The sequence below is a fragment of the Carlito syrichta genome, unplaced genomic scaffold (assembly GCF_000164805.1).
Source record: "Carlito syrichta isolate Samal-C Ts95f unplaced genomic scaffold, Tarsius_syrichta-2.0.1 Scaffold117926, whole genome shotgun sequence".
NCBI lineage: Eukaryota > Metazoa > Chordata > Mammalia > Primates > Tarsiidae > Carlito > Carlito syrichta.
In genome coordinates this window covers 29,995-39,868 of record NW_007062022.1, presented here as the reverse complement: position 1 = coordinate 39,868, position 9,874 = coordinate 29,995, and positions in this window count along the sequence as shown.

Genomic DNA, 9,874 nt, shown 5'->3' with positions numbered 1-9,874 from the left:
CCTCGCCTCGTCTACAATAAATCAAAAAGTTAGCCAGATGTGGTGGCGTGTGCCTGTAGTTCCAGCTACTTGGAAGGTTGAGGCGGAAGGATAGCTTGAGCCCAGCAGGTCGAGGCTGCAGTGGCCATGAGCGTGCCACTGCACTCCAACCCGGGCAACAGAGTGAGACTCTGACTCAAAAAAATTAAAAAATCAAGTAAAATAAAATATTGTAACACTGTGTAAATACATTTGTACAGGACTTGCACTGGCTCTTTACACAGAACTGACAGCAGCGGCTCCCCGTGGACACGTGAGGGAGGGTGGGAGGCTGGGCCAGGATGAGGGGAGCTTTGTGTTTTACAGCCTAAGCTGCAGGTTTGACTGGGGCTTTCCTATAAAACTAAAATATAATGTGATGTTTAAAAGAAATATAATATTTAATAATAATTGGCAGAAAAGAACATGGTTTCACCCTCCCTTTTTTTTTTTCATTTTCTTTTCTTTTTTTCTTTTTTTGATTCAGGGTCTTACGCTGTCACCCAGGCTGGAGTGCAGTGGAATGATCATAGCTCACTGCAGCCTCAACCTCCTGGGTTTAGCAATCCTCCCGCCTCAGCCTCCTGAGTAGCTAGGACTATAGGTGTGTGCCACCACACCCAGCTAATTTTTTAATTTTTTGTAGAAACGTGATCTTGCTCCGTTGCCCAGTTGGTCTCGTACTCCTGAGCTCAAAGAACCCTCCTGCTTCAGCCTCCCAAAGTGCTGGGATTATAGTCATGAGCCACCAGACCCAGCCTACTTTACTGACTTTAAAGACAAAAATGTGGACTATGAGGAAATAGGTAAAAGTGGCCTCTTGAGTTTAGGGAGGGAAGAAAACAATTTAAGAAGGATCACTGCACTGTGGATACATTTTAGACTTCTGACCTCCAGGCATGTAAGAGCGTAAATTTGGGTTCTTTAAAGCTACCCACTTTGTGGTAATTTGTTAGAGCAGAAAAAGAAAACTACTGAAATAGAGTATAATTATGTGGTGATTTTTTTTTGAGTCGGAGTCTCACCCTGTTGCCCAGGTTGGAGTGCAGTGGCATGCTCATAACCACCGCAGCCTCAACCTGCTGGGCTCAGGCGATCCTTCTGCCTCAGCCTTCCAAGTAGCTGGAACTACTGACGTTTGCCACCATGCCTGGCTTTTTTTTTTTTAATTGTAGAGATGAGGTCTCGCCAAGTGGCTCAAGCTGGTCTCGAACGCCTGGGCTCAGGTTATCCCCTCGCCTCCTCCTCCCAAAGAGCTGGGATTAGAGGCTTAAGCCACTGTGCCTGGCCTTATATGTCACTCAATGACAGGGATACGTTCAGAGAAATGTGTCGTTAGGCTGTTTCATCATTGTGCAAACATGATAGAGTGAACTTACACAAACCTAGAAGATATAGCCTACTATACACTGAGGCTATAATGGTTGAACCTGTGGCTTAACTTACTGTACTGAGTACTGTAGACAATTGTAGCACAATTTTAAGTTTTTGTGTATCTAAACACAAAAAGGTACAATAGAGGCCGGGCCTGGTAGCTCAAGCCTGTAATCCCAGTACTTTGGGAGGCCAAGGTGGGAGGATTGCTTGAGCCCAGGAGTTTGAGAAAAGCCTAGGCAACATTAGTAAGACTTCATCTCTACAAATAAATATTTTTTTAAAAATCAACCATGTGTGGTGGCACATGCCTGTAGTCCCAGCTACTCATCAGGCTGAGGCAGGAGAATCGCTTGAGCCCAGAAGGTCAAGACTGTGGTGAGCTGTTATCACGCCATTGCACTCCAGCTTGGGCAACAGAGTGAGACTCTGACTCAAAAAAAAAAAAAAAGATATAGTAGAAAAACTGTATACAAAGATTAAAAATGGGCCAGGCACGTGACTCACGCTTGTAATCCCAGCACTTTGGGAGGCCAAGGTGAAAGGACTGCCTGAGCCTTGGGGTTCAAGACCAGTCTGGGCAACTTGGTGAGACCTTGTCTCTACAATCTATCAAAAACTTAGCCTGGTGTGGTGGCGCATGCCTGTAGTTCCTGCTATTTGGAAGTCTGAAGCGGGAGATCGCCTGAGCCCAGCAGGTTGAGGTTGCGTTGGCCATGAGCGTGCCACTGCACTCCAACCTGGGCGACAGAAGGAGATTCCAACTCAAAATAAAAATAAAAATAAATAAAAGATTAAAAATTGCACACCTGTATATGGACAGCAGTTGCCGTGAGTGGAGTCTACGAGACTGGAGGTTGATCTGGGTAAGTCAGTGAGTGAGTGGTGAATGAATGTGGAAGCCAAGGAGTCTAGGCTGCTAGGGTACCTCTAGTAGTACCAGGGATAGCTGATCCCTCCAGTCAGGTGGGAGATGTTATCACACCTGTTCAGTTTGTAGGGGACATGATCTCCCTTCCTGGGAGGGTTGACCAACACAGACAGGTCTAGGTCAAGCAACAAGGGTAATGGGGCCCACAAAAAGGTAGAAGACTCAGGACAGAGACAGACATACGGGGTCTCGACAGCAACTCAGCCCAACACCTATTCCTGAGAGTAGGGCTTCAGGTGTGCGCCACCACAGCCAGTTTATTTTTTGAATTTTTTTTTGAGTTGGAGTCTCATTCTCTCAGCCACGCTCGAGTGCAGTGGCACTCAGGGCACTCGTGGTTGAGCTCAGGGGATCCTTTCACCTCAGCCTTCCAAGTAGCGGAACTGCAGGCACATGTCACCATGCCCGGCTAATTTGTCTTGACTTATTGTAGAGATGAGGTCTCACCAAGTTGCCCGGGCTGGTCTCAAACTCCTGAGTTTATGCAATCCTTTCGCCTCCACCTCCCAAAGTGTTGAGATGACAGGCATGCGCCACCATGCCCAGCTTGATTTTTTGTAGAGACGAGGTCTTGCTATGTTGCCCAGACTGGACTCAAACTTATGGGTTCAAGCAATGCTCCTGCCTCAGCCCCCCAAAGTGCTGGAATTACAGGCACGAGCCACTGCGCCTGACCTGATATTTCATTTAATATTGCTATTACTATTTGGGGTTATTTGGCAGAAGCTCAGTCTGTCTTAGTTACACCACAAGATGGTGTTCATTCCATATTGTGCTTAAGTCTCCATAGTGGATGAGTGAATCAAGTCAGTAAATATTGTGCAAAACCAGACAATTTATATATTTCTGATAAAATTTAGGAATTCTGTATCCTTTATTCGTTAGGCAAAGTGAAGACTAGATATGACAGAGTCACTGCTGATGAGACCAAAGCAGTGACAGTCCGCAAAACTGTCGATTAAAGTCGAGGTGTTCACCTGAGACCCAGGGGAAGGGGCAGTGGATGGCACATTAACTTGTAAATGTGCTTTTTCCACAGGGACCTGACAGCCAGGGCCAGGATGCATAAAGCTTTCCTGAGCCTCTCCCAAGTTGTGGCCACCAAGACTGACCCCAGAAAGTGCTGGATTCACCATCTTGGGCCTCGTTTCATTGGAGAACACAGCAACCCTCTCATCCTATCGGTGGTGAACCGCATTCCCAACGCCAAGCTGTACATAAAGAGGGCCTGAGTCCTGGCTCACCGAGGGAGGACATGACACCCACTGCCTGGGAAGGAGCCCGTGGTGACATGCCACAACCACAACAAACAAAACGATCATGGCCTGGGACACAATACTCTCTTTGATTCCATGGATGACCCAAGGTCATGAAAGCAAGGAGTGAACTAATGGCAGTGCCCTGGGCAGAGGCTTCATGAGTTTTATGGTAGGGGAAAATGGGCTCAGGCAACTATGCCAGCAAGAAGACTCAGGACCTGGCATGGTGGCTGACGCCTTTAATCCCAGCCTCTGCCTCCCCTGCTGCCAGACAGAACAGTCCTTAGTGACACCATCTGCATTGCTGTAGCGTCAATATTTCCATCCATTTCTTTTTGTTTGTTTTGTTTTGTTTTGTTTTGAGTAGGAGTCTCATTCTGTCACCTGGGCTGGAGTGCAGTGGCACGCTCATGGCCACCGCAACCTTGACCTGCTGAACTCAGGTGATCCTTCCACCTCAGGCTTCCAAGTAGCTGGAACTATAGGTGTGCACCACCATGCCTGGCTAATTTTTTATTTATTGTAGAGACGAGGTCTCGTCAAGTTGCCCAGGCTGGTCTCAAACCCCTGGACTCAGGCAACCCTCTCGCCTCCGCCTCCCAAGGTGGTGGCATTACAAGTATGAACCATCATGCCCAGCCAACACATCCTACTTTAATTTACCCCTTAATTTTCCACAGGGCTGTATCCCATGCAGGCATCCTTTTAACAGGCCTGGTTTCCAATTTCTTCTCACTTGACTGTGCGGCCAGGCCTTTGGCCATGGCTCTTGAGCCAGGAAAAACCCAAACACAGGCATTTTTACCACTATACAATTCTTCTGTGACTACTAGGAAAACAGCATGCAATTCAGCCCACAGAACTATGTTTTTTGCCTTCTGATGACGATGGGGTTCATCCACCTTGATGCAACTATGTACAAACTAATGAGCTCTTTGTGGGTTAGTTGAGAGCTGCTTATCCAACACTGTACAAATGTCAACAGAATCCAGCTCTGCATACAGTTCCAGAGTCAGTCCTAGGAGAAAAGAGGCTCCTTACCTGTGGGTATGGCCTTCTCGAATTCCCCAGGTAGCATAATCTTGTAAAAACCAGTTAACTTCTCAAAAGTCCCAGTAGGTCGGATGTGGTGGCTCACACCTGTAATTCCAGCATTCGGGAGGCCGAGGCAAGAGGATTGCTTTGCTTGAGCCCAGGAGTTTGAGACCAGCCTGGGCAATATAGCGAGACCCCATCTCTACAGCCTTTTTTTTTTTTTTTGATGGCCACCCCAGCATCGACCTCCTGGGCTCTGGCAATCCTTACGCCTCAGCCTTCCAAGTAGCTGGAACTACAGGCATGTGCTACCACGCCCTGCTAATTTTTTATTTATTGTAGAGATGAGGTCTCACCAAGGTGCCCAGGCTGGTCTCGAACCCAAGGGCTCAGGCAATCCACTCGCCTCAGCCTCCCAAAGTGCTGAGCCACTGGCTGAGCCACTGAGCCTGGCCAAATTTGTGCTCTTAATATTTGGAGGTCAGAAATGGGTCTACAACACCACTGTTTCCTCCTTGAATCTCAGGCTTCATGGGAGAATTTCCCTTCTTTACACTTGCTGGGTTGTAAAGGCTACTTACATTGTTTTTCTCATGGTCTTCTTCCACTTTTTTTTTTTTTTTTTTTGAGTTGGAGTCTCAGTCTGTCACCCAGGCTGGAGTGCAGTGGCACACTCATGGCCACCACAGTCTCTACCTGCTGGTCTCAGACAGTCCTCCCACCTCAGCCATCTAAGTAGCTGTAACCACAGACGTGTGCCACCACTCCCAGCCACTTTTTGTAGAGATGTGGTCTCGCCAGGTTGTGCAGGCTGGTGTTGAACCTCTGGGCTCAGACAATCCTCTCACCTCAGCCTCCCAAAGTGCTGGGTTTATAGGCATGAGCCACCACACTCGGCTTATCTTTATAGCAAGATAGTGTCAGAAGATTTATCTGTCTGTTTGCTATGAAAGCAATGTTTCTTTTTTTTTCTCTTTTTTATGTCAGAATCAAACTCTGTTACCCAGGCTGGAGTGCAGTGGCACACTCACGGCCACCACAGCCTCGACCAGCTGCGGTCAGGTGATCTTTCCACCTCAGCCTTTCAAGTAGCTGGAACCACAGGTGTGTGCCACCACACCTGGCTAATTTTTTAATTTATTATACAGACAAGGTCTTGCCAAGTTGCCCAGGCTGATCTCGAACCCCTGGGCTCAGGCAGTCCTCTCACCTCTGCCTCCCAAAGTGTTGGGATGACAGGCATGAGCCACCATGCCTGACTGAATTAACTGTTGTAAAATATAAGGCATGTAGATTCATCTTTGAATCAATATTAATCAAACATAAAATGGGAACCAGAGCCCACATGCTGCAGAATAGCAGCTGGAAAACTGGTAGGAACAAAATCTCTTGTTTCATAGCCCTACGTGCAGTAGACGGGGGCTTATGGCAAAAGGCTGTGAGCATCTTTGAAGGACGACTACTGGGACTTTTTTTTTTTTTGAGTCTGGGTTTCACTCTGTTGCTCAGGCTGGAGTGCAGTAGCACAATTATGGTTCACCACAGCCTTGACCTCCTGGGCTCAGGCGATCCTTCTGTCTCAACCTCCCTAGACACTGGGACCACAGGTGCGAGCCAACACACCCGCCATTTAAAAATTTTTTTTGTAGAGGTCAGGCTTGGTAGCTCAGCCAGTAATTCCAGCATTTTCAGAGGCTGAGACAAGTGGATTACCTGAGCCAGCGGGTTTGAGACCAGTCTCGGCAACTTGGTGAGACCTCGCCTCTACAATAAATCAAAAATTAGCTGGTAGTTCCGGTTACTTGGAAGGCTGAGGCAGAAGGATCACTGGAGCACAGCAGGTCGAGGCTGTAGTGGCCATGAGCGTGCCCCTGCACTCCAGTCTGGGCAATGGAGTGAGACTCCAACTCAAAAAAAAACAAAAAAAAAAAAACAAATATTTGGGGTTTTTTTTGAGTTGGGGTCTTGCTGTGTCACCCAGACTGGAGTGCAGTGGCACAATCACAGCTCACCGCAGCCTCGACCTAGGGTAAGGTGATCCTTCCACTTCAGCCTCCTAAGTAGCTGGGACCACAGGAGCATGCCACCACACACAGCTAATGATTTTTTAAAATAATGTCAAGGTCTTTGCTATGTTGTCCAGATTGGTCTTGAATTCCCGGGCTCAAGCAATCCTCCTGACTCAGCCTCCCAAAATGCTGGGATTACAGGTATGAACCATCACACCCGGCCTAATTTCTGTTGTTTTAAGCCATTCACTTTGTGGCAATTTGTTATAGCAGCAATAGAAAACTAATAAAATGAAGTATGCAGAAATGCCTAAGAAATCTAAAAAGTCTGTAGAATGAGATTCTAAGGCCATAGAATTCAAGATCAATATAAAAAATCTGGCCAGACGTGGTGGCTCATGCCTGTAATCCCAGAATTTTGGGAGGTGGAGGCGAGAGGATTGCCTGAGCCCAGGGGTTCAGGGACAGCCTGGGCAAACTGTCAAGACCTAGACTCTACAATAAATAATTAGCCGGGCATGGTTGGTGCGCACCTGTAGTTTCAGCTACTTGGGAGGCTGAGGCAGAAGGACTGCCTGAGCCCAGGAGATTGAGGCTGTGGTAGCCCAGGATCATGCCACCACTGCACTCCAGCCTCGGTGTCAGAGTGAGACTACAATTAAAAACAACAAAATTTTTATTTCTACATACTACCAACCAACTAATACAGGGAAAGTTGAAATTAAAATACAACACTGACCTGATTTGAATGTCCCCAACTTAACCCCCAATGTGCAGAACTGAGGGAAAGGCCTTTAAGAGGTGATTACATTGAGCTCTGTCCTCAGGAATGGACCGAGCCATTCATGGATCAGTGGACTAAGGAGTTGTCATAAGCATGGAACTGATGGCCTTTTCAGAGGTCGAGATCTGAGCAAGCCCATGAACACACTCAGCCCTGTCGCAATGTGATATGCTGTGCAGCTTCAGGATACTGCACGTGAGTCCAAGAAACTCTCATGATGTTGATCGAAAAGGTCACAAAATTCATCTTCTTAGCAAGGAACGTTTTTGTTTCCTGCCAGGGTCTCATTCTGTCACCCAGCCTCCAACTCCTGGGCTCAAGCAATGCTCCTGCCTCAGCCTCCCCAGTAGCTGGGACTACAGGCATGCACCACCATGCCTAGCTAATATTTTAACTTTTTGTAGAAATGAGATCTGTTTCTCAGCCTAGGCTCCTGGGCTCAAGTGCTGAGATTGCAGGCATGAACCACCGTGCCCAGCCAAGGAGGGTTTTATTTTTTACAAAGGGTTGCAGCCTGCAGGTTAGCTAACTAGCAGGCTGGGAAGCACAGCCTCTGGTAGAAACCCAACACAGGCAGTTCAAACGAGGAAAGGTGAGATAGGAATTTATGCTGAATGTTGAACAGAGATGTTAAATGTGGAGTATACATATTCAACAATTTATAGGATCTGTGAATATTCATGGGGGTGGGTCACACACGTATGATAATCAGACACCCAAGTTTCTAGTTTATCTACCAGAACATAAAATTCCCATTCTGTATATTCATGAAGAGAAAACTCACGAACATTAATCTTTTAAAATTATCATCACTGGACAATATGAAGGTGGTTTTTATTTTCCCCCCACTTCCTTATATTTTTCATATTCTGTTCGTGTTTTTACTTCATGTAAACCAAGACGCACAACATGGTCTTATTTGGCACCCAGAAAGTGGCATGCAGACAATATAACACGGTGCATATTGCATAAGCAGGAATACAGACTATAGGGTATAAGAATGGGAAGCTATGGGATTTTCATTATATCCAAATAAGTATCCAAAGCCACAGTATGGAGAGAATAACTCAAGTGCAAAATATGGTTATAGGGTCCCAAAATAGCACGTGATTTGATTCCACCCTGAAAAAAAAAAAACTTCTTGGTCCTTCACTCTTAGGAACTTAATGATGTGTGATTACTGACAGTTACCAAGTATTTCACTGAGGTAGGGTAAAATGACGTTGGTAGAAAGAATGTGATTCATTCATAGTTAGAAAAACAGCATTCAATTTTATTAAAATATTAACTCTATGATACATTTTTTTTTTTTTTTTGAGTTGGAGTCTCACTCTGTTGCCCAGACTGGAGTGCAGTGGCCGCTCCCGGCTGCCGCAGCCTCGACCTGCTAGGCTCCGGTGATCCTTCCGCCTCAGTCTTTCAAGTAGCTGGAACTACAGGCGCACGCTACCACGCCCGGCTAATTTTTTTGATATACTGTAGAGATGAGGTCTCGCCTGCCCAGGCGGGTCTTGAACCCGCGGGCTCAGGCAATCCACTCACCTCAGCCTCCCAAAGGCGCGGGATTACAGGCTGAGCCACCGAGCCCGGCTTCTATGATACATTTTTAATAAAACAGAAGCAAAATGTGACTCAGCAATTAATGTGAGTCCTGCTAAAGAATGTTACTCTAGTTCTTTCGATTAAACTCTTCTCCCTCACGACTGTCCTCTCTTCAATTTCAAAAACAAGACTAATTTTTCATCAATACTTGCTATACAACTATCGCCATTCGATGGAGAAGGTGGCCATCATTTCCCCTTCAATATTTCCACCGCACAATTAGTCCCCAATTACCTAGTACTGTACTTTCCTTCCATAAGCCCAGGCCCTCAGGCCTTGGCCCACTCTATCTCACAATAAACTGGTAGACCATCCCTTTCCTTTAACTGACAGTACCCTCCTTTCAGGAGAAAGCGCCCTGAGCACGATCAGAATGAGTGACATCAGTTTCACACTGCTCTCTGCTCCTCTCAAATGCTATTCAGGCAATATTTAATTATTTTGTCCGTTTGAGTCAGGGTAGCACGTTGTCACCCAGGCTGGAGGGCAGTGGCACTCCACAGCTCACTGAAGCCTCAACCTCCTGGGCTCAGGCGATCCTTCCAACTCAGCCTCCTAAGTTGCTAGGACTACAGATGTGCACCACTATGCTGGCTTTTTTTTTTTTTTTTTTTTTTGGTATTTTATAGAGACAAGGTCTCACTATGTTGCCTGGGCTGGTGGACACCTAGGCCCAAGCAATTCTCCTGTCTCAGTCTCCCAAAGTACTGGGATTAGAGGCATGAGCCACCACACCTGGTACAATATTTAATTTTAAAGCGCAAAGTCTTCCTTCTTCACAAATTGAACAGAAACAATCCTCACCTAATGAAGTGAGCTCTTCCATTTCAACAATTCTTTCCCAAAAACCACCATTGAAGGT